The sequence below is a fragment of the Leptodactylus fuscus genome, chromosome 8, assembly GCF_031893055.1.
Source record: "Leptodactylus fuscus isolate aLepFus1 chromosome 8, aLepFus1.hap2, whole genome shotgun sequence".
Lineage (NCBI taxonomy): Eukaryota > Metazoa > Chordata > Amphibia > Anura > Leptodactylidae > Leptodactylus > Leptodactylus fuscus.
The window spans coordinates 38,160,066-38,186,473 of record NC_134272.1 but is presented as its reverse complement, the minus strand read 5'-3'; the positions used below and the strand labels follow the sequence as shown (position 1 = coordinate 38,186,473).

Sequence of the window (26,408 nt, the reverse complement as noted above, 5' to 3'; positions counted from 1 at the left end):
TAGAAGGGATATTATTTGCATGTATATTCATGTGTGAGGTGTCCCCCAAAACAAACAGTTGAAATTTAACTTTTATTGGGATCTTTAAAGAGATCCTATCATTGGATACCCTTTTTTTCTGACTAACATGTAGGAATAGCCTTAAGAAAGGCTAATCTCCTCCGACTTTTAGATGTCTTCTCCGCGCCGCCGTTTGGCATAAATCTGGGTTTTCTTCAGGATGCAAATGAGTTCTCTTGCAGCACTGAGGGCGGTCTCCAGCGCTCAAACAGCACTGGGGTCATCCCCAATGCTGCAAGATAAATCTCCAGTGACGCCTCTATCATCTTCTGGAATGCCCTCTCCCTGTGTCTTCTTCCGTCCTGGGTTTCAATCTTCTAGGCATGCTCAGTTGGCTCTGCCATCGGGCCTCAGGCAGAGCCGACTATGCATGCCAGCGGGCATAAGAAAATGGCCACTTGCAGAGTAAGCTTTGTAAGTAGCCATTTTCTTGTGGACGCTTACACAGTAAGCTGGTGTAATTGACCATTTTCTTGTGGCTGCTGGGCATGCGCAGTCGGCTCTGCTCAAGGCCCGATGGCAGGGCCAACTGATCATGCCTAGAAGTTTGAAACCCAGGATGGAAGAAGACGTAGGGAGAAGCCGTTCCTGAGGATGATGGAGGCGGCACTAGAGATTTCTCTCGCAGCATTGGGAACGCCCCAGTGCTGTTTGAGTGATGGGGACCACCCCCAGTGCTGCAAGAGAACTCATTTGCATACAGACAACAACCGGGATTTCTACCGAACGGCGGCGCGGAGAAGACATCTAAAGGTAGGAGAAGAATAGCCTTTCTTAAGGCTATTTCTATCGTATGATAGAATCCCTTTAAAGATCCCAATAAAAGATAATTTTTAACTGTTTGTTTTGGGGGTCACTTACTAGTGCTTGCAATTCAGGTGTTCATTTCACCAGTGTTATGTTTCTATATTCTTTTTTTTTATATACATTCTTTATTTATAAACACAAATAAACAGAAAAAGATACAATCTGAAATATCAATCAGATGAGTAACAGCACAAAGAGGGCCCGTAATAACAACGAGGACCCAAAAACTCAGAACAGGACATAAGATACAGAGGCAGGACCTCTCGACAACCAGCAAACTAGGAGAGGCACCCTTACCACTCGAGGATACCAGACGGTAGAGAAAGCAAAGAAGGAACGAGGGAAAGGGGAGAGGGGGGGAGGGGAGGGGCGAGAAAGAAGAAAAGAGAAGAGGAGAGAGGGGGGGGAGGGGGCCGGGTCCAGACCAAAAGCCGGTCCTCAAGTCCGGCCCATAATGTCCCTGTACAGCTGAGACCCCTGGAACAAGATCCACGGAGTCCAGGCTCTCAAGAAGGCCTCATACTTGTCTCGTAGAAACGCCGTAAGGTCTTCCATGGACTGGATGTCCTCCACCTTACAGAGCAAATGGCGAAGAGACGGAGGGTTGGGGGATTTACAAAGGGCTGGGATACAAGCCCTGGCAGCATTAATCAAATGCCGAATCGCCGACGACCAGTAGGCCCGGCGGGGGATATTGGAAAGGTGTAGAAGGAAACAAGCCGGGGTATTAGGAAGGGTAGTCTGAAAGATTTGGGACGTCAGACGATGGACACCATCCCAGAAGTCTCTCAGAACCAAGCAATTCCAGAAGATATGAAGGAGGGTCCCCTCCTCCGACCCACAGCGCCAACAGAGTGAAGAGGTAGAGGGGAAGAACTTATGCAACAGAGACGGAACATGGTACCATCTGGTGAGAATCTTGTAGCCCGCCTCTTGAAACTTACAAGCCACAGAGCTCATGTGGGCGAGCTCCAAGATCCTAGCACAATCCGCATTCGAGAAGGAAAGGCGTAGATCAGCCTCCCATCTGGTTAGAAAAGGGGGCCTGTGGTCCGGAGGAGGGGAAACCAACAAAGTGTAAAACTGTGAGAGAGAGTGGCGTAGAAGACCAGTGCCAGTACAAGCCTTCTCAAAGCCTGTGAGAGGTCTGTCAAAGGCACCAGGATCAGGCAAAGAGGAAAGGAAGTGGGAAAGTTATAACTCTCTCCAAGGGCCAAGGGGTGCAAGGTCTCGCGCAGTATGCAGGTCCCCGAGAGGGCGCCATGAACCATCAGAACGGAAGTGGAGGGCCCTCTGCATACCAGCATCAAGCCAGGATCGGAACAGAACCCGGGAGAGCCCAGCCGGGAAGGCTGGGTTACCTAAAACAGGGAAGAGAGGCGACGGAGAGGGGGAGAGGCAGTCCTTTCGAAAAAGTGACCTGCACATCTTAAGGGTGGGGCCAATAATAGGATGGGAGTAAACAGAAGGAGGAGCGATTGAGTCCAGCCAGGGGAGCAAATGGAGTGGAAGACTCGAAAAGGAGCCCTCCAGAGAGATCCACTGTTTGAAGGGGGAGTGGCGGAACCAGTCCAGCACTCTTTGTAAAAGAGCGGCCTCATAATAGCGGCGAGGGTCAGGTAGGCCCAGGCCACCCCACCGCTTCGGGATGGTCAATTATGTTTCTATATTCATATGTGGTCATAAGAACTTGCACATGATTTATTCTGTCCAAAAAAAGCATAAAGGACCAGTGTATCTTCTTTATGGACGTAGGAAAGGCGGTTTAGGCATTAACATAGGAGAGGCTTCTTTACAGTTATAGTCAGGCTATGTAATGTCCTATCTTTGGAAGTAGTTATAGCAGATAACATAAGAACATTTCAGAAAGGGCTAGATGGTTATCTAATAATAAATGACATTAAGTGTTATAACTAATCCAATTACATATTATAGAGCTAGATTTTTGGAGATGAAAAGGAATATTTTCCCTAATAGGGTATAATTAGTGTCTGCGTCCTAAGGGTTTTTGCCTTCCCCTTTATCAATTCTGTAGGATTATAGTCTATGTAAGAAATAAGTTGTGAATGCATTCTCCTTAGTACCGTATCACTGTATAGCTACCACTCATTAGCCTCAGGACCAGGCACCAACCTCGGAACTTCCGACTGTCATTTTTAGAAAACAGCAAATGAAAAATAAATCCAATAGTGAAGAATTTTAAAACAACTTGTCAGGGCACATCTCTTATTTCCTCTATTTCAAGGATGTTTTTTATACAAATAATCTTCAAAATGAATTTCAGATAGCTATATTCACTGTAAATATAAGACTATCTGTGACAGCCTATTTTGCTGACTGTATTAAAATAATGTAGCAACTCCTGCTGTGTTTTATTATGCGAGTATAGGAATGAAGACAAGCTGTAAGTGGCAGTAGCCAAGCATCAAATAACCAGAAATAGTGAAATCATATTAAAGGAATATTTTCTTTGAAGTGAATGATAATTCAAGCCTTTTTCTTCCCTAATATTTTAAATTACATTCTCGTAACTACTGTATTATACATTGTTCTCTAGGACTTGGATTTTGTGCCACTTGTCACAAACATGAGTAATTACCCCTCTCCCAGTTTTAGCAGTAATTCTACAGCGGATATCACTGCACAGGATCCACGGTGGGAATTTGTTTTCAAGACTTTGCCAGTCAAGATACGGGCGGCTCTGATTGACAGCATTATGTGACAGAAAACGATTTAAACTGCATAAAGTTGATATATTTCAAATAATGGAAAAGTGATCATTCAGAAATACAATCACTAAATTTAAACTATAAAATAAAACAATACACAATGTAAAATTATTTTGCTTATTCAAATAAAGCGCTAATAGTAAAGAGATTAAGGAGAATAAGTTAGGGCTACACAATTACCTGTAGGCAGCACCGCAAAACAAATGCTGTATCCTTCTGCCTTTCTAAGGATATTGAGCATTTACCGTATTTTTCGGACTATAAGACGCACCTAGGTTTTAGAGGAGGAAAATAGGGAAAAAAATTTTGAAGCAAAAAATGGTAAAATATTTAATATATAGGAGTTGTAGTTTTGCAACAGCTGCAAGGCCACATTGACAGGTGACCGTGCAGCTGTATGGGGATGCATAGAGCGTTTTTTTTTTTTTGCGGGGCAAGAAGTACTTTTTTGTTATACTTATAAGTATAATACTTATACTTATTATATTTTGGGGAATATCTATTGCTTAGTGGTTTATAATATATGATTTTCTACTTTTATATATATATTCTAGGGACAGGAGGTGATTTAGAACTTTTATTTATTTCATATTTTTAAAGCTTTTTTTTTTTAACTATTTTATTCCCCCCCGAGGGCGTGAACCTGCGGTCACTTGATTGCAAGTCCCATAGACGGCAATACAACTGTATTGCCGTCTATGGGACATTCTGTATATTAGTATTACGGCTGGTCATAGACCCAGCCGCGATACTAATATATAGCAGTGACAGGCCTGGGAGCCTCATTAGGCTCCCGGCTCTCACCCGAACAGGTCGGCTCCTGCGATATCGCCACGCAGGAGCCGGCCTGCAACGTCACAGGTATGGGGCCGGTGGGGACCGGCCCCGGGGGAGAAGGGGCCGCCAATACTGCTGTACCGCTGTACTAGAGAGGCGGATGCCGGCAAGGGATAGACGCTGGCACAGGTGCCGGGGCCTGAGACATCGCTGCGCTCCTCTGCCCTGCATGAAGCCAGCGGCGGGGGGACGGAGGAGTGGAATAACATCGCCCCTGCCGCTGCTGGCTTCATGCAGGGCAGAGGAGCGCAGCGATGTCTCAGGCCCCGGCGTCTATCCCTAGCCCGCATCCGCCTCTCTATTACAGCGGATACCAGGCGCCACATTCGGACTATAAGACACACCCTTCTTTTCCCACCAAATTTTGGGGAAAAAAAGTGCGTCTTATAGTCCGAAAAATACGGTATATAAGCACATCTAATATACATTTTTTAAATAAAAAGGGGAGATATAGTTATTGTAATATACTTCAATTCCTCATGGTTCAGAAGACGTTTGCTGCTGCAGTAAAGGATTCTCCACTGTCAAACCCCTTTATAGGTTAACCTACCCCATGATGTTCTATTACATCAGGGATGGATGCCTAGTCCTGTGAACTCACATAATAGTAAGTAATATAAAAAAAAAACAAAAAAAAACTTGCAAGTCTTCAGTAGGTGATACCTTACTCATAATGATGACAGAATATAACGTTTCAAAGCTTCCTGGCTTCTTCTTCAGATATATTTAAAAACACTTTCTGCAGGCTGCATATTTATGTACAACTGGACACAGGGATAGGATTTCAGGAGGAAGGGGGGGAAGAGGCTTATTACTATATACATATAAAAACAAATAAACAATTCACAGTTCCCAGGTTCTTTATCTTTATGGCTGTCTTAGTTCAGTGATTTGTATAGAATGACATGAACCCATGTGATGCATTCATTCCATTATCCATAGTGTTAAATAGGGTTATGCACTTGTATTCATGAATCAGTCGCTGTTTTCTTGATTTAAAATTCCCTCTTAAAATCTAAATTTTCTTGTCATTGGTGATATTATGATCTTCCTGGCAGAAATGTTTTGGCACGGGAAGGTCCATTCTTTATTGTTTAATTGTATGGCGATGTGAATTAATTCCAAGTAATCAAGATGGCGCCAGCTTTGGAATTGAGCGGTTGTTAGCTGTAACACACACAATCTCATGGATCTGCAGCCGTTCAACCTCTTAAATAACATCAATAAAGGGGTCTTTTTGTGTTTGCCCCCCCCCCATTGTCATGGTAATGTGGCGCCCCACTGAAGGCCCCCATGTCACCATCATAAGTTTAATTTGCAGTGTGTTATAGATTTACTTTCACTTAATAAAATATACTATATTGCAAAACAATGGCACCCCCTAGTGTTTAAGTCTCAGTATGGGATTACATACAAATGCAAAAAAAAAAAAAATACTGAAAACTATAAAAAAAATAGTAATAAAGAGTAACAAATATAGCCCTTTTCCTAATATTTTTTTGGTAACAGAAAAATTATTAAAAATAATATCCATATTTGGTATTGATGTGTCCATAACAACCCGTACTATGACAACAGCACATAATTTATACCACACTATGGACACTATGAAAAGTGAAAATAAAAACCACAACACTGCTGTTTTTTGGTCACATTGCCACCCAAAAAAAGGATTATAAAAAATATATATATATATATATATATATATATATATATATATATATATATATGAAAATGTCACATATAACCCAAAATGGTACTAAGAGAAAGGCACCTATAAAAAACAAGACCTCACACAGCTCTAATGGTGGAAAAATAAAAGTATGGCTTTTAGAATATGGTCACACTAAAACTAACTAACCAGTTTCATTTGTTATCCCACTAACAGTTGATGATATTTGATCAATAAGCAAAATGTTTGCCACATTGGTGCAATAAAAAAGTAAAACAAGTTGTGCAACAAACAAGCCCTTATATGGTTTTGTCAACATTAAAATGAAAAAGTTCTGGCTTTTAGAATGTGAAACTGGAAAAAAAAAAAAAAGATCTATGGAGTAATAGTATTAGGGCTGGGTGATTGTGACCTAAATCAAAATAATAATAATAATAATAATAATAATAATTATTATTTATTATTATTATTATTATTATTATTATTATTATTATTATTATTAATTATGATTTTCCCTCAATTTAAATTAATGCCGATTATTTAGGCCATCCATCTTTAACCCCTATTCCTTTTACAGTATGAGTACATGTTGGAAACCACATGGATCCTTAATATTAGGCGGAAGTGGTTAAGAGAACAAGGGGCCGCGCCGGAGCTCAGGCGAGGTGAGTAAAATTGTTTGCTCGCCTCTCCTAGGCCTCCATTTATTATACTTTGGGGTCTGAAGAGATCCCGGAGTATTATAGCAGTTCCAATTTTGACATGTTTGGTCTCAACAAAACTGCAGGTAGAACCTTGCAAATCTTGTGATAAATGAACCAAAATAACAATGATGTTGAGGTTCGGTTTCGGCTAGTATAATTCCCATAGTGGGCCCTCCACACAACATAAGGTCCCATATTGGTCCCTCCACACAGTATAGTATCCCATAAAGACCCTACAAATTTTTGGTTCAGTTCTTTTTTTTACCCAAGCATGTGTGATTAGGACATGGTCTGGACAGCTTCGTACACATAAGGTGGTCAGCTAATCCCTCCAAAACTGAGGATATTTTCTTTTTTTGTAAAAAATATTTTATTGGGTTTTTATAAACAACACACAGCACATATAACAGTAAAAGAAATGTGTACAGATATTTTCTTTTATTTATAAAAAAAATGCCTTAACACTAAATTCTTCATGTGCAATTTCTTTCCAAATACAGTTTCAAGTGAATTGTATTATGATTTAACATCAAGGAGTTTCTCCTTTGGGTATACTTTTCTGATAAGCTACTTTCATCATATCAAACAAGCAATGAGGTTCCAATGACCAATAGGCATTCACATCATAATCTGTCATTTGAGATGGTGCAGAACTATACATTTAGCTGTATAAAGTCAAGCAGTAAGCCCTTTGGTGGAATATAAAGCATGTAAACAGACTGATTTTGAGAAACAGTGTAGTCCAAATTGTTCACTTTAATGCCAACAGCCACATACATAATCTACTTCTCTGATCTGCACTGCTTTTCCTGAATGTAAAGCACCATGTGCACATTCTAGATAATGGATTTTTACAGATACTAAAGTGATCGCCTAAGGCACATTTCACTCCGAGCAGAACTGGCTTTTCCATCCTTTTTGCTTTTGTAAATAAGCAGTGTATAAAAAAAGAAAATGTATCAATATTTCCGTTCTAACTTTTCTGTGTTTATAATCCACCCCTCGTTTCGGCTTGAAAAACAGCCAAAGAATTCTATTTATGACTTTTCGGTCTGTAAGATATTATGCCAAAAAGTTGAGAATTTTCCAGATGTTGCTATTACTCGATATTTTTTTCCAGTGCTGATATTACTTTAGAGAAATGGAGGTTTCTGAATAATTCTTCTCTCATTAACTCTGTTGTGCTATCATGAATTATGGTTTATGAAAAAGGAAGCAATTTTCCAAACAGTTTTAATTAAAAATTCCCACAGGTTTCGGTTTACGTCGCCTTTATAGGCCTATAGTTTTTAATAGTAACAAACAACAAACAAATCTTGTAGTCTGATTCTGGTTATCTTTTGCCTATTCCTTTGTAGCTGCTTAATGTATGATAGTGTAGTGTCCCTTGGGAACACAAACCGTGGTAAGTATTGTTTTTTATACTGTTTACCAGTATGTTGCACTTATTTACAGTAATTTACCCTACACCTTTAAGAGAAGATTATACGATTCCGCCCTCATAAAGGTGGTTGGGGCTAAAGTACTAAACAGTCACCACCCAGCCATGGATAGAGACAATAAGTGAGTGACTTCTTGAAGTAGCTACCTGCTGTCATAGCAGTTTAGTATCAGACTTGGATTGCATAAGCCAAGAGGGATACACAGGAAGGGGACTTCATACTTATTATGTGCTATCTATGGTACTGATGTCTGCATATATTGTAGATGGACCTTTGGGCCCTCTGAGATTCCTGTCCCCAGCAGAAATTGCTACTTCTGCACCCCCTACAGCTACACCCCAGCCAAACGCCATGTAAGTGTAACTAAAAGACTAACCCATTATTTTAACAGGAGGTATGATTCTTCATTTTAACTGGAGGTGTGATTCTGAAGAAAAAAGTGCACCTGTTAACTGTCACAGGGTCTCCTGCTATCTTATTGGAATTAACATCAAATGCTCCCTACATTTAGCATCTTCCAATAGAAAGCAGATCACAACAATGATGTGCCCCAAGGGACTCATCATCAGCATCAGAGCATTCCCACACATAACAGCAGTGCCTAGGGCCTTTGGGACTATTGACAGGAAAAGACACAACCACCATCATAACCAGACCATCACAATACCAAATGAAATACACCATGGCTGCCATCTTCGGGATTATTCCCTCCTAGCAACGCCACAATCTCACTGGGCTATGCACTCTACACCAGCAGGAGAGTCACGATATAGGAAGCATATAAAACAAGAGTTGATTCAATGCATAACAAGTTAAATCTTCAGAACATTGACCACTACTTTTGCAAATCTCTGGCTTCATCTGTAAGGGTTTAGCTTCAACCGAATCTAAGGCAGATTCCATCTAAAATCTACGTCCCATCGTCTTCAATGGGAGAAAGAGATTACAGCAGGACTCTGAAAAATAAGCCTCCTGCTCAATTTTGCCACAGATTCTGTGGCTCGAGACTCCCTGCTGCTTAGGACAATTCATCTGGGCCATATCAGGATCTGAAAACTGTAACAGAATAATGATGCTCTCCATTGGCATCCTGATGGAATCCTTCAGTCAAATACAGTGGTGGTGTAACATCTCTGCCTGTTTGGGTCACTGCGCCACCCTCTGCTCACATGCGGTGGTGTAGTTTGGTTCCTTGCTTAAAGCTTTTGGTTGAACTGGGTGAACATGGCTCTAGTTCTGTGATTGAATTTCCACCACACCCGTCTTCTGCCCTGGTTTGCCTCTGTTCATGAAGTGGTTAATTTGTGTGATTGACAGCCTGTCTACCTATTAACTTCAGGGCGGGTTCTTCCTCCCTATTTAAGCTTGGCTCACATTCACACTGTGCTTGCTATTGCCTCATGCTTGCTGGCATTTCTCTTGCTGTTTATTTATTTGTATTCTTTATCCAGACCTTGGCTTTCCCTATTGACTATTCTTTTGGACTTCGATTTGGCACTGCGTTGCTCTACTGTTACCGAACCCTGGCTAGCTTACCTCCCTTTGTTGTTATTGCTTTGTCTGCGTTTTGGGTGTCACATATATAGGAAGGGATCGTCTCCAAGTTGCTGCCTATTGCGTAGGGTAGGGCCAGGCAAGAGGAAGGGACAGTGAGGGTTTCAGCTTAGGGCTCACTGTTTCTTGTGCCCCCTTCTCCCCAGGGTTCATCTACGCACTGGGGAACTGCTGTCTGCACTTCCCTAACAGGTGGAGAATGAAAAGAAATTCCTCTTCATTTTCCTCCATGTGAACGTACCCTAACACTTGGGCAAGTCTGCTTAACAAAATGTGCCTGAATTTTAGCTTAATTTCCTCAAAAAAAAAAAAGATACATGACTTCATGAGATAAGGTGCTACAAACTAAGCCAACTAATAGGTAGTATAGACATAGACTAGATAGTCTAAAGGTGCATCAGATTTAGCACCAAACATCAACCACTGTAATAAATTTGGTGAATTTTAAGACAGTTTTGTCTAAATATGTACTGTTTAAAAAACAGATAGGATTAGTAAATCTGCCCCATTGTTCTTAATATACTATATATATATATATATATATATATATTATATATACGTAGCCATTGTACATCTAACCCCATGTTGACAAGAAAAAAGATGCTTAAATGTGAACTTGCATAAAAGATTAGCTCCATAGACTTAACTACATCTAATCCTATGTTGAAGAGACAAAATTTCTTATTTGAATATTTCACCATGAAACATAATATCAATCTAACCACAGTGATTTGTAGGCAGGGGCGCACCTTCAATGAGCCGGCATGAGGCAGCTGCCTCAGGCGGCAAAAACTCAAGGAAACCTAGGGGGCGGCATTTTGGTACATTATTTCCATAACCTAAACCAGCCTAAGACAGGCCGCTTTAAAAACATGCTGAGCGGGACCTGTCCTGGGCTGGTGCAGTAGTACAGACAACGGGGAGGAGACTGACACGAAGGAATCCTCCTGCAGCACAGCGCTGCACACTCACTATCTGCAGCTCACACTATGACATCCATTAACTCCGCCTCCTCCGATGATTCATGATCCATGTTTAGGATAGAAGATAATACCTGATTGGTCGGGGTCTGACAGTTTAGACCCTCACTGATCCTGAGGATGGGGGTCTTTTTCCTTCTGCTAGAAGCCAGCCTGACTGTAGCCAGCCTTGAATATAGGAGTGTCAACCATGTTCCTATTCTCTTCAATGGTAACGTCACAGATAGCTGAGTAGCATGGCTTTGATACAACTATATTTAAGCTGGCTGCAATCAGGCGAAACTCATAATGAGGATAATAATTACCATAACCCCCAACCAGTCCTTAGAATTGGTGGGGGTCTCAGCGGTCAGACCTCCATCTATCAGGTATTTATCCTCTATCGTAAGGGTAGAGGATAAGTATTTCTCATGGCATAAACTCTTTAAGGCTAAGGCCCTACATAGCGGGCCGCAGTGAAAAAGCGCTGCAGGAAAAACTGTGGCGGAAATGCATCACACTTTGTCCCACAGCACTTTTCACAGAAAGTCCACAGTGTTTTTCTCTGCAGATTTTCTGCATCAATTATACCTATAGAGAAAATGTTTGCATAGGTATATTTGACATGCTGCAATTTCCAAATCCACAATGGTTTTGGAAATCACAGCATTTCCACTTTGGGTATTTTTCTATAAAATGTTGTGGTTTTTGCTGGGGCGTTTTCACTGCAGCAAACTACAGCTTTTACGCCACGTGGGGCTCTAGACTGAGGCACTACATTGTGGAAACGCAGCTTTTTTTTTAGCCAAAGTCAGGAGTGTATTTAACAGAAGGGTATTGTCTAAGAACTTTCTACAGTATATATGGCTCAAAAAAAAAAAAAAAAAAAAAAGCGCAGCAAAATCTACAACAAAAATGCTGCATTTCCACAACGTGGGGCCTCAGTCTTAAAGGGGCTCTCTAACTCATGTAAAGAGATGTCCCTTTGCTGCAAAGAGTAGTAGTAATAGTTTCTTTCTATTACCTATCCCTCCAGATGTTACCACATGATTATTCTGTGTGTGTCAGGAGATCACTGCAGCCAATTACTGGCCTTAGCAATACAGTGGTGGCGACCTCTATGGTCAGTAATTAGCTACAGCGGTCTCCTGACAGAAACAGAACAGTCGTGTGCTAACATCTGGGGGGATGGGTAATCGAAAGGAACAAGCAGTGGCCACTGAACCCAAAGGACCAAGGGAATGTGACTACCCCCCCCCCCACACACACACACACACACACACTATTTACAGAAAAGTGGCATCTTTGTAATAAAAGTTGGACAACCCTTTTTTCACAAATTTATGTTGTTGTTAATGATAAAAAAAAATCTGTCTGCACTTACCCTTAGGGTATGTTCTTATGGAGAAATTTGGAACATACTCTGCCTCAAAATCAGCTTTATATTCCACCTGAAATCTGCCTCCCGTTCATTTCAATGGAAGAAAGAAGCAGACATTTTCTGGTGGCTGATTTTTTTCCATCTAGCAGAAAAAGGAGGTATCCTACTTGTACTTTAGGTAGATTCTTAATGGTAGACAGATTTTGGAGCTGTGTTTTGAAGCAGGATTTCAGAAACTGCTTCAGAGTCCTGCAGCAGAAATTTTCTGCCTGACAAATTCAGCGTCAGATTTCTCCGTGTGAACATACCCTTAAAGGGATCCTATCATACAAATCCTTTTTTTTTCTGAGTAACACTTCGGAATAGCCTTAGGAAAGGCTATTCTTCTCCTACCTTTCGTTGTCTTCTCCACACCACCGTTCCGTAGGAATCTCGGTTCTTGGCCTCGGGCACAGCAGACTGCGTATGCCCACAGGCCATGAGAAAATGGCCGCTTACGATAGGGTGTAAGTGACCATTTTCTTGTGGCCTGTGAGCATGCGCAGTCTGCTCTGCCAAGGCCTAGAAGTCTGAAACCTGCGCCGGAAGAAGAGGATGAAGAGGACGTTGCTGACGAAGATGGAGGCGGCGCTGGAGAGAGTTCACTGGCAGTATTGGGGACACCTCCAGTGCTGTGAGAACTCATTTGCATACCGACAAGAACCGGGATTCCTACGGAACGGTGGCGCGGAGAAGACAATGAAAGGTAAGAGAAGAATAGCCTTTCTTAAGGCTATTCCGACGCGTTACTCAGAAAAAAAAGGGTTTGTATAAGAATCCCTGCACTAGCTATGTCTCAAGGGTTATTCCTAGCCAGATTCAAATTAAGCCACTGAAGTAACTCACTGTCGATATGACTAGGAGTAACCCAATTGCATTGAAATGTTAGATAGGAGTGGGGGGTGGCAGGTGGAAGCAGGAGCTAATGTGAATTCATATGAATTGACAGATAGTTGTTTTTCTCAGTGTCTCTCCATCCTTGAAAGACAGTGAATGTGTGAAAGGACCCTTTTTCCATATTGGGTCCATGTACGGTCTTATTTTTTTGTCTGAAAATTAGTCTGTATGTAGTACAATGTTACTGACAGTTTCACTGTAAAGTTATTTAGTAAGTTATTGTCTTCCCTCCGTAGCACTGACCTACTCTCAATTTCTGGCATGAGATATAGTACATTTATTGTGTGATGACCTTTTTTTAGTCTGCCTCAGGCTAGGTTCACCCCTGTTTGTAGGGGACATTATTCTGAACACCATTATACCATCAAAGATACGTCATTCCCTTGAAAAAGCTGTCAATGACAAAAATTGACAATGAAATGAAATAATTTAGAACCAGCTCAGTATTCTAAGGGAGAGTTCACACTACCGTCGGTGTCCGACATGTAGTGTCCGCTCCTAGTGTCCGCTCAAAATCTGTCACGGACACTAGGAGCGGACACTAGATGTGTCCGTGACACCTGTCATTCACTTGCATGGGCATCGGGTGCGTTCTTTTGCACTCCGTGCCCGTCCTTCCCTGTCCGCAAGAGAAGATGTCCGACTTCTCAAGCGGACAGAGGAACCCTGCATGCAGGGTTTTTCTGTCCGCTTGAGAAGTCGGACATCTTCTCTTGCGGACAGGGAAGGACGGGCACGGAGTGCAAAAGAACGCACCCGATGCCCATGCAAGTGAATGACAGGTGTCACGGACACATCTAGTGTCCGCGACAGATTTTGAGCGGACACTAGGAGCGGACACTACATGTCGGACACCGACGGTAGTGTGAACGCCCCCTAACCAAATGGTGCCATTGTGTTCTACAAATAGATAAAATGGGTCTCTTTTTGGGAAAGTATTTTTATTTTATACTCACTTCCACTTACTTTTTTTATCCTCAGTTTCATTTCAATTTGCAAGTGCACATCGTATTCATATCTTTTGGGTATTTATGCTGGGTCATTGCAATGTAAATGTAAACTGATGGGGAGAATTACATAAAGGCTGGTATTTGCTAATCTTAAACAATTTCCCTACTGCTGCAAAATGAAAAAGAATTATTAAGAGGCTTCGGCCTCTTAATAGTTCTGGAAGCTCTTAGGGTGCATTCACACTGAGTAAACGCTAGCTTATTCTGAACGTAAAACACGTTCAGAATAAGCGCCGTCTAAAGCAGCTCCATTCATTTCTATGGGAGCGGGGATACGAGCGCTCCCCATAGAAATGAATGGGCTGCTTCTTTCACTCCGTGCAGTCCCATTGAAGTGAATGGGGAGTGCCGGCGTATACGGCAAGCTCTGCTCATGCCGGAGCGTACACGCCGGCACTCCCCATTCAATTCAATGGGACTGCACGGAGTGAAAGAAGCAGCCCATTCATTTCTATGGGGAGCGCTCGTATCCCCGCTCCCATAGAAATGAATGGAGCTGCTTTAGACGCCGCTTATTCTGAACGTGTTTTACGTTCAGAATAAGCTAGCGTTTACTCAGTGTGAATGCACCCTTAGGATGTGTCATGTTCAAAATTTAAATCCACGCCAGTCAGGCTAAGGTCATACATTGTATAAATGCAGAGTTTTTGGCTGTTGCAGAAATTCAGTGGAAAAAAAAATGCTGTGTTTTATAGCACCAGCAAAGTGAATGAGACTTTGGCTAATCTCATCCACGAATTGAAGGAAAAAAATTGCAGAAAAGCTGCGTTTTTTTCACTGTTGTTTTCAACAGCATTCTACTATATGGGCTAGTTCACGCGTGAATAGGGTGTGGCGGAATTTGGTTCGGAAAAAAAAACGCTTCAGGAATTAGGAAGCGGTTTTTGACATTGAGGCTGTGTTCACACGGAGCAATTTGTTGCAAATTTGGGGGCTGATTCCAGTGTGCATGGCAAGATGTAGCAGGACACTTCTTTTTTCCAAGTTCTGAGGCAATCTGCCTGGGATTCAGAGGTAAAATGCACCCCCAAATCCACATCAAATTCCTCTTAGGGTAAGTTCACCCAGAGTTTTTTGGTCAGGATTTTGAGGCTGTATCCGCCTCAAAAATCCTGACCAAAAAGACGTCTCCCATTGAAATCAGAAAGAATCGACATGTTGGGTTTTGCTGTCCGCTTGAAAAGTCGGACATCTTTAGGAACGGACACTTAAGGACAGGCACGAAGTGTAAAACAACGCACCCGATCTCCATTTAAATGAATGCAAACCCTGTGTGAACTTACCCTGAGGCAGTTTTTGGAGCGATTTTTGGTAAAAACCGCCAGGTGGTTTTTCCCTCCAGCACAGCGAATGGACCTTAAAAACTGCATCACTGTTTTCCGCCTCCCATTCAATTGTATTGATTTTGCGAGGCGGAATCTGCCTCAAGAAAGGGCAGTTCGCTTCTTTTTTAGCGGGAACAAACCGCTAGCAGTCTACATAGACCTCTGTTTCCGTGCCAAAATCTGCCCCCATTTGCCCCGCGTGAACGGGGCCTATCGGGTCTTGGCCTAAATTATGCAAGTTTTCTGGAATGAACTTATAGTAAATCTGGTGGACTGAGGTGTTTCCGCCCTACACACTCTCTTAAAAAGTGGCAAGCAAGGCGCATCTTTAGTGTAAATATCGACATTGAGCCAAATGTGGCTCACTTCTACACTTTCTTCAGGAATAGTTAGCAAAGTACATTCCCCTTATTGTGTCATAACATACTTTCTCATGTTGTTGTAAAATTATTGGTCATTTATTTGAGTTTTAAATTTTCTTCTGGTGCGCCCCACACACTGCTCTCCACAATTGTAGGTAAACCACATTAATAGAGTAGCAATTGTCACTGTGAGTAGAGGGATTTACATATCTTGGAAGTTTTACAGGAAATGAAACATTTCAGTAAATTATTTTCATCAAGGTCCGAACCCATTTGAAATAACTATTCCATAGCCTCTTTGCTAGTTCTTGCCAACTGACTGGGAAATTATTCTCTGGCTCTAGGGGTGCCAATTTATAGTCACTCTTTAGGATGTGCCACTACCTGTCTAAAATTCCTATTGTGTGCCTGCACTGCTACAATAAAACTAAAGTATAATTTAATAGACAAAGTGAATAGAGAAATAAAAAGCCTCCAGAAAAAAACATTTTTTGGTCATTTTGCTTCCCAATACCTAGTGATTGAAAAGTCCTATGTAAATCAAAATGGTAACAATAAAACATGCATCTCATTCCACAAAAGCTCTCTCATCAGAGATGTAGCAGAGATGAGTGTACGCTGAACGCTGGTTCTGCCGGAGGAGGCGGAGTCTAAGATCGGTCCACAGCAGTCTCCATTCTGGTCCGATCTTAGACTCTGCCTCCTCACAGACCAGCCTCCGGCAGAACCAGGGTTGATTGGCCAAATGCTGTACTCTGTATGGCATTCGGCCAATCAATGCTGGTCAATGCATTCCTATGGGAAAAAGTCAGCTCGTGCATATCGCAAGTTGACAGGGATCCCGACCAGATAGAGCCCCAAAGAGCTGGGTGAGTGACATTCCCACCTAAATAAAGGTAATCCCTAGCTAACCCTGCCAGTACATCTGTCCCTCTCTCACAATCACATAGTTCACAGTCTCATATGAACCGTATATTAAATCCACTGTTCGTATAAATTGGAGGTCACCTGATTTAGCCAGCCAATTACTTTTTCCGATTTTTTTTCAATGCATCCGTTGTCGTAGTTCCTGTCCGACTTCCCTTGCGCAGTTATTGGTGTAAAAAAAAGCGCCAGGGAAGGTGGGAGGGGAATCAAATTTTTAGTGAGTTTTCCACCTGGTGTTCGACTCGAATCGAACATCTCGAACAGCCTAATATCCGATCGAACATGTACTCGATCGAACGCTGTTCGCTCATCTCTAGACATAACATATTGAACACTGAAATTGCATATTTTTGCAAACATTTCAACTTTCATTTCACACTATCTGCTGCACAATTAATTTTGGAAGTATCTCTGGGGTCAAAAATATCACTATACCCCTCAATTTCTTAAGGGATACAGTCAGCTTGGTACTTTTTAATTCACTGGAACCCTAGGGTGCAAATGTACTATTGTGTGTGAAAAAGGGATTCCCTGCAAAAGACTACTGGTGCTTCTTTGTTTCTGTGCCATGCCATGGTAACTGTAATATATCTTATTCACCATATATCATGTTGTTTTATTCTTATCTGTAACAGCACATATCCATATTCAGCCCCATGAACATAGTCTATAGAGAGCAGAAGGAAGGAGGATCGTGATTTACTGCCTCCATCTGTAACGTGGTAGAGCATTATCTTATTGGATATAGTAGAGCCATAAGAGCTGATTTTTATATTACACCTTTCCTCGCCTCCACAAGGGTTTGTGTATTTCCTTAGAATACCTCAAATTATAAAACAACTTTTCATAAATAAATAATTCAGGTGAATATAAGAAACTTTGTAATTAAAAAAAAAGAAAATTGTTTTCTGAAACAGAAAGGATCGCCGCATATGTGAGATTAAACTCATGATGACCTTCACCACTCTCCAAAGGGGGTTAAAGGGATTCTACCACTAAAACACATTTTTTTCTAGTTAACACGTCGGAATAGCCTTTAGAAAGGCTATTCGTCTCCTACCTTTGGATGGGCTCTCCGCCGCGCCGTTCGTTCAAAATACCGGTTTGTACCGGTATGCTAATGAGTTCTCTCGCAGCGATGGGGGCGTCCCCATTGCAGCTCGAAAACCGACCGCAGCGCCGCCTCTATGGTCTTCTGTATCCTCCCCTTGCTTCTTCAACGTCCTGTCGGAGGCCTGCGCAGTACGCTCTGTTCGGCAAAGATTGCCGAACGTACTGCGCACGCGCGAAATTGCAGTGCCCGCACTATGGCTGGGACCGCAATTTCGCGCATGCGCAGTACGTTCGGCAATCTTCGCCGAACAGAGAATACTGCACAGGCCTCCGACAGGACGTTGAAGAAGCAAGGGGAGGATACAGAAGACCATAGAGGCGGCGCTGCGGTCGGTTTTCGAGCTGCAATGGGGACGCCCCCATCGCTGCTCCTGCGATGGGGACACCCCCATTGCTGCGAGAGAACTCATTAGCATACCGGTACAAACCAGTATTTTGAACGAACGGCGCGGCGGAGAGCACTTCTAAAGGTAGGAGACGAATAGCCTTTCTAAAGGCTATTCCGACGTATTAACTAGAAAAAAATGTGTTTTTGTGGTAGAATCCCTTTAAATCAGGCACAGGGTTTTATGACGTTTTACAACAACTAGACACCACGTCACTGATCAAAGAAGCTATAAACCCAGAGAACTTTTCCTGTGAACTGATATATATGTTTTTTTAAACTGTGTATTTACATGTTCTTTTTTCCATCTATTTTGCATCTAACACTCCATTCCTGTATATACAGTATATGCCTACCTTCAGAAATTGTGTTATACCATCCTGATGAAGGGACCTTTATAGTAGTCCCGAAAGCTCGATATGTCATCAAAAAAATTTTTAAGTTAGCCATTAAAAAAGGTATCAACTACTGAGGTCTTCTCTCAAAAAAAATTTTTTCATTTCATATCCACTGGCTAACACGGTACAAGGATAATTTTTTATTATATAAAACTTAGACACTATTAGTAAATCTGCCCCAACATGTCTGGTTCAAACCCAACACTTCCTATCACCTCAATAACACCACTACAACAGTGAAGCATTGCGGCATGAAAATAAAGCTAGGAGGATAATTTATGGCATATTTAATTCTATAGGAATTTTTTCAATAGCTGTTTAATGAATTAGAGGAGTTTTACTGCATCTGAACAAGGATATCAACCATGTATGAATTAGTCAGATTCAAAGCAGGAGTCGGGCTGCGGAAAAAGCGTAGATTCAAAGTCAGTAATTCGGCCTACAGACTCCACTGCAGCAAAAGGTGACCCCACAAAGTAATGACTTTGAAGCAGTGAAATTAAATGGTTCAAACCTACCAAAAATCCATTATAGGACCCACGTGGCATAAACGCAGCATTTTACAGGCCCTGCAAAGTGGATGGAATTCTAGAGAATCCCATCCATACATTGAGGAAAAATATGCGCAAGTGAATATGTTGCGATTTCCAAAAATCGTCACAGTTTTGGAAACCGCAGCATGTCAATTATACCTATGGAAACGCAGGTGGTATAGGAAGCATTATACCTGAGAAAAGCTCTGCGGGAAAAAACACAATGCATTGTCATCATGTTTTTTACTGCAGTGTGGGGCCTTAGCTTTACTTGCTTGAGGCCTTAGCCTTAATTCAAGGTTGTAATAGAACAACTCAGGAAAAAAACCATGGGAGGAAAATTGTTTCACAAGGGACTGTGTGTTATCTGTAACTTAATGTTGCTTAATGTTAGATCGACATGCTTGTCTGGATACATATTATTACTTCTGATAAATGGAAGTTGAATATATGCTGCTAAGTTTTGTACTATTCATTTAGGCAGTTTTATAATTGGAGGTACACTTTCATGAGTTCAGATCAGAAGAGGAGTGATATTGTTCTTCTGACCATCCTGCTATGATGGGATAAATACAATACAAGTACTGAACAGTAAAACAGTTATTGGAAGATTGGACATTCATCATCATTTGTTTGAGGCCAAGGGTATTGCCTCTATTTTGGTGAAATCCTCACCTCTATTTTTGCAAAGGCATACATTGTCGTTTTTGGTTTTGAAGGTTATTGTTTTGAACAACAAGGCCATAAATTTATATAAAAAAAGATAAATGTATCAATTGTTCTGTGGTCTAGTCTGAGCTTGATGAGAAACAGATCTGCTGTTTGGCATGAATGACTTCCCACATACATCATTTGACTCAAAACATTCAACACAGCATCACATTTCCCATAGGTATCTGGCTTGTTGTAACAAAACAGAGCCGATAAACGACACAAATCTGTTTAAAGTGGTCTACATTTAGCCATCTAAAATCTCTACTGTATGGATAGTGTTAAAAATACAATTCAGTGTGAGGATCTTGAGCAGAGATGGGTGAACTTCTAAACATTCATTTCGGGTGTGGATGGCTTGGGTCCAAGACTAATTTCATGTCTAGCAATTTGGTACCAACCACACTTTAAAATTGTGTGTATATATATATATATATATATATATATATATATATATATATTTAATTTCTAGCTCTACGGCAAACACAGACAAAACAGATAATGAGAGGTGACTACAAACTCTGAGGTTAACCCCCATACCGCACTGACGCTTGCTTTTACGCATTTTAAGACTTAAAAAGCACCAAATATTGCCCCTTTATTAGAGGAAAAGCTGTTTGCTTGTGGATTTTTAGACACACACAGTAGATCTATTGCAAAAAGCAATGGTTTTGTAGAAAAACTATCCTGTTTGATAACTTGCAAGTGCTACAGGCTTGCTGTTGTTATTTGAGAGAACTGAAGGATTATTTGAATCTATTTTAGAGTCAATAACTAAAGTGTTATTTGAGAGACAAGTCTAATTGACTAGTAAAGAAGAGTTGGCTCTTCAAAAACAATGTACAGTATAGTGGAATGTGATGCACCAGGCCACAGCACGTGTCTTGCTGAGTGGTGGAAGAAGTGGTAATATGTATGGTAGTGCAGGAGGGCATAATATATTGGATGGGACTGCAGGAAATCTGGCTGAGTGTTGGAAGCTGTAGGAACATGTATGGCAGGGCACAATATGATGGATAGGGCTGCAGATCATGTCTGGCTGAGTGGTGGAAATTGTGGTAGCAGCATCAGCAGCAATACAGTAAATGGAACATGATGATAACAACACTTTTCATAGGCATCAACCAGAGGCGTTTGTTAAATCCTCATGGATCTATGCCTGATTCAATTTGACAAATGTAATTTACACCATGTAGCGGTGGACAGTTTCATCCTTTTAGGTGTTGCAGGGCCATCAGAAGTACTGAATGCTTACTTGGCCATTATGCTTCAGGCCGGACAAGATAAAACTCCCATGGCAAATTGGGTCAGCTTCTTCTACTACTTTAACCTATTGGTCCAGAATTTCATGGTGTCAGAGTTATCTGCTGAAATATGGGTGCACCCTAGGTATGACTGTACCAGCTGGTGCAGCCGGTTGGTGTCAATTGTCTGTTATAGCTTTGCTGGCATTGTAAACTAAAACATTTCTGTTTTATAATATTCCAGATACTGTACTGGGACTGGTTGTTATTGCGGCTGATGTATGCGACTGGCAGTTGCAGTGGTTTCCCTAAATGCTTTGGTAAACTGGTATATAGCAATCCTTATAATATTCCTTATATATTTCCTTTGGGAAGCAGCAAAGAATTCCCTGTTTTGTATTTATAGAAAGAGTCTAAGAGCATCCAGTATTCATCCCTCTGTTTGATGCTAATTATACACTTGTTGCTATTAAAGTAAGTTTGCCAGCGTATGAATGGACCTAGGGATCTGCCATGCTTGTTGTTCTTGGCCAGTGTAGTCATCATCATCATTGTCATCTTGGAAGAAATTTTATGTAGGAGGAGGACCACAGACAGAAGCCTGAGTCAAAATCACATCATTCTTGAATGCCAAGTCCTCCTGTGACTGAGATGAGTGAGCTGTCATGACCTTGCTTTGTTTAATAAAATTTGGTGTTTTGCTGTTGGGTTTTGTCGGGGTTTTGATACGGTGGTCTGGGGTCTTGTGGTGTTTTTCTTGCCATTAGGCTATCTGCTTGGGCATTTGGTATCAGCCTTTTGAGTATACCTGAGGTTCTATGGATCGACCTCAGGTGTGGGTCATTATCATTATCCTATGGGACTATCCTGGGGCCTTTATTAGGAGGAGGGCTGGCTTTCCCAGTTGCTGGTTTTTGTGATTACAACCTAGAATTCGTGGCCCTGGGAGGAGGAGTGTTTTTGCTAGAACTTCAACTGACTAGGAAGTGGTGTGAGTGTTGCCTTGTGTGTGAGTCTGGTTTGTCCCTCCACACTTCTACTCTACCCTGTCCTTCAGTCCTGTTTGCCTGGCACTATCTGGTTGTTTGAGGTTTGGGTTCCAGTTTGTTTTGCCCCAGTCCTGTGTTAACCCTTTCGTCAGCTCTCCACTTTCCCTCTCCTCATTTTCTTGTTGCGTATTGTGTTGTGCTGCGTGTCTGTTGTCCAGCACTTCCCATCCTGTTTGTTTTGTCTGCAGCTGCACCTTGATTTCTGCAAGGGTCACCACCTTAGAATCCCCAGTCCATAGCTCTCTTGTAGCTCTTGCCCTATCTGTCGGCTAGGCCTTCGTGTTAGAGAGCCAGGAGTTGTCGGGGCCAGGGCTAACTTGGGAATAGCTGACCACCATCCGAGGGAGAGCCTAGCATCAGGGATAGTCTCCTTCCCCTGTTTCCTTAGCGGTGCAGTCTGTAGTCCGGATTCTGGGTCTGGACTTAGACACAAACGTAACATGAGCTAAGTAATCAAAAGCTTCATCTTCCTTTTCAGGAGGTACAACAATCCTGCAGCTACTGAAGGTGCCACCAAGATCAGAAGTAGTATTGCTGTTGCCACCTACATTTTTATTGTTAGTACTTGCATACATTTCTTTGTTCCCTGTCCTACTTTTTGCATTCATTTTTTTAATGCAGACAATGCTTAATTACAGTGACTGGCAAGAATTCTGGCACAGTGTGTACATTTTTGTTTTTTACAAACAAGTATTCCAAGAAAAGTCAGCTTTAAATAACATTACTCAGGAGCATTGGACGCTAGTAAAAGACTGTGGCCCCACATTGTGGAAATGCAGCTTTTTCTGTTCTAGATTTTGTTGCATTTATTTGAGCCAAACCCAAGAATGGGTGTGGAAGGAATCAAAATATTTAGGAAGAATGTATACTTCTACCTTCTGCTCAATCCCATCCTGCCCTTGGCTCAAAAAACACAGCAACAAAATCTGCAACAACAAAAATGCTGTGTTACTGCAACCTGGGGCCCCAGCCTTAAGCTCCGGATTATGATAAACGTATTCAACCCAAAACACATCTTTGGACCAAACCACCTGAATCTGAAACAACACAAATCTTCAGAGGTTCAGTCTCTAATGTTTGGCCTTAGCCTATAGGATGAATAAAGGTTAAGATGGTGTTGGTGGTGAAAGGAATTGGTCTCTTTTTGATGATCATATGATTACTGACATTCCTTACTACAACACTGAAGAACTCCACTGCCCACGGATCCCCTACATAAATATGGACAAAGTGTCCATAGCTCCTAAGATACTGGCGGTCAAGTGATGTACTCGGTTGCATCTTCTTGTATAACAATGAAGCTTTGAATAGGATTACATAATGCAGCTTTACAGATAGTTTGCCTTTCTAATGAAGGTGTTTAAACTAAAAGGCAACTGACCAGTATCAAGTGACATTAGAAAAAATGATCTGCCTATTCTCAGGCTGGTTCAAATCAAGCTTGAGCTGATGCAGACAGGAAATCAATACATTGTACTGGCTGCTTGGTGCCGTATTATTAATGAGTTCAGTGCTGTCAAGCAAATACTATCAGTATTTGAAATCATCCAGATGTATAACACACATAATAATACACAGTACACTGCCTAACCAAAAGTACAGATTCAAAAGCATAGGTTTCTATAATAGAATGGAGATCCATAATTTATAAAATATGGGGCAGATTTATCATGCTGTGGGTGCCAGTCATACAAGGTATGAAAAAAAACTTTTTTTTGTGCAAGTTAGGTTTTGTGCAAACAATTGTGACTTTGTTCTCACAATGTTGTCACACTGCCCTCTTTTCCTAAAAGGGTGTATTAACTTTTAGGCTGAGGCCCCACATTGCAGATTTTGCTGGGGGGGGGGGTTAAGCCAAAGTCAGGAGTGGATGAAACAGAAGGGAAACATCTAAGAGCGTTCTTTATATTTCCCATTCCTTTTCAATCCACTTCAGACTTTGGCTCAAAAAATAAATAAATAAATAAATAAATAAATAAAAAACCCTGCAAAATCTACAACATGAAATGGTGCTTTTATGCAACGTGGGGCCTAGTGGACACTAGTCTTCATAAAGCTATTTTTTCGATTTGCCAACCAAGGAACACATTTCCCAAACACAAAATCTTCATAATAAAAATGAACTTTTATACAAATATATAAGTACACAATTTTTATTATATATATACATACACGCAGACACACATATACACACAAGACGGAATAAAAACCCAAATACCCTACTTCCTGTTTACCTAAATACACTCACTAAGACTGACCAGGTTTCGGGGGATATTGTCACTCCTTAGGGAGAGACCACCATATAGGTGTGTGGAGACTTGTTAAGCCTTTAGCACTCCACTTTGCAAGGAACTATGGGAAGAATATGCAAATCCGCCTTCCATGATGTAATTAGGAAGACAGTTGCTGCCTCATTGTTGCAAACCAATAGAGGGCGCTCACTGGAATGTGCAAGCCTGTCTTAAGACAGGATTCCAGTGAAATAACCCAATAATGGCTGCTCCCTTTAGCCTCATGCCCGACCTTCCAAGAGGCCTTTGTTTAGCAATGACGCTGGGATTATTACCAGGTTATAGTCTCTCAATCGAGGACAGCTGTTTCGATCTGGTTGGATCTCATCAGCCCGATGTAGAGAGGACTATAACCTGGCAGAGGTGAGAGGCTTAGACAGGGTTCGGGGGATATTGTCACTCCTTAGGGAGAGACCACCATAGACAGTCTTAAGACAGGCTTGCACATTCCAGTGAGCGCCCTCTATTGGTTTGCAACAATGAGGCATCTGGCGCTGGCCAGATGCCTCATCTGGCGCTGGCCAGCCATCTGGCGCTAATAATCACACCGATTGCGGTCATTAACCCCTCTAGCTGCTCGATCAAAGCTGACTGAGGTGCCACTTTACCAGAGGCGCCTGGGCGCCACCATTTTCCTGGGGATCACAGGAAACTGGAGCAAGCTCCGGGGTCTGCGTCCCATTTCTATGACAGCTGGGAGTCTTGTGAAGGCTCTCCGGCCTATCATTCTGTACTTTCTATTGCAGGTTACTCTAAGTAGCCTGCAATAGAAATACTGGATTTTTGCAGTGTATTGCAATGCATTAGCATTGTAATGCAATGCATTGGTGATTAAATCCTTAGACCCCTAGGGGTCTAATAAATGCAAAAAAAATAAAAAAATAGTTAAAAATAAATATTTAAAAAAAAAAGCATAAAAAATTCAAATCACCTCCCTTTCCCTAGAACACATATACAAGTACTTAAATACTGTGAAACACATAAACATGAGCTATCCCTATGTCCGAAAACGCCCGCTCAACAAATCTATAAAAATATTTTTCCCGTACAGTAAACTCCATTGCGGGGAAAAAAAAGTAAAAAGTGCCAAACTGCCATTTTTTCACAGTTTTGCCTCTGATAAAAATTTGAATAAAAAGTGATCAAAGCAAAAGCAATTGCTAAAAATGGTATCACTAAAAAGTACATCTTGTCCCGCAAATAAAGACGCCCTATACATCCCCGTACACGAAAGTATAACAAAAATATGGGTGACAGAATATGGAGACTAGAAAAAATAAAATTTTGGCACACTTTTGGATTATCGTTAAGGGGCTAAAATGTAAATAAAACCATATAAATTTGGTATCCTTGGAATCATACCGAAACATAGAATACAGGTGACATGTCATTTTGGCTGAACGCTGTAAAAACGAAGCCCGTAAGAAGGTCGAACAAGTGAAATTTTCATTCAAACATTAAGACTTCATATGGCTCTGAAAGTGGAAAAATAAAAACATTATGGGGTTTGGAAGGAGGGGAGTCAAAAATGAAAAACGAAAATCGAAAATGCCTGCGGCAGGAAGGGGTTAAGTCGGGGCTTCATTGTTCCCATTGTTCAGTTCACAATATGGGATCAACCACTGATATCTCCTATTTAAATAAACATGTGTGGTAGCTGCAGTCTAACCACTGATACATTACTTCAGGAATGCGGTATTCTGGAGGGTGCAGCTACTTTGAAAAACGTATCCATGGGGGGGCCCAAGATGTCATCCCTCTACTGATAAATATTACTGACTTATCCATAGGATTAGGTTATCAATATTTTAGCCCTGGGAAACAGGCTATCAATAGGTCACACAAACAGCCCAAACCTCACAAAATATTTTATGAGGCATGTACACTTTAATGAATTTGGCACACCTTACTCTCTAGAGCATACTGAATGAAAGAGGACCTTTCATGGTTTGGGGCACAGGCAGTTCTATATACTGCTG

At 41.5% G+C, this 26,408-nt stretch overlaps 1 protein-coding gene across 2 annotated transcripts in view; it reads right to left on the bottom strand.

Moving 5' to 3' along the window:
• The window catches only part of GULP1 (GULP PTB domain containing engulfment adaptor 1), a 421,329-nt gene that overhangs the window by 366,391 nt on the left and 28,530 nt on the right, over positions 1–26,408 (bottom strand). The window lies entirely within an intron of this gene.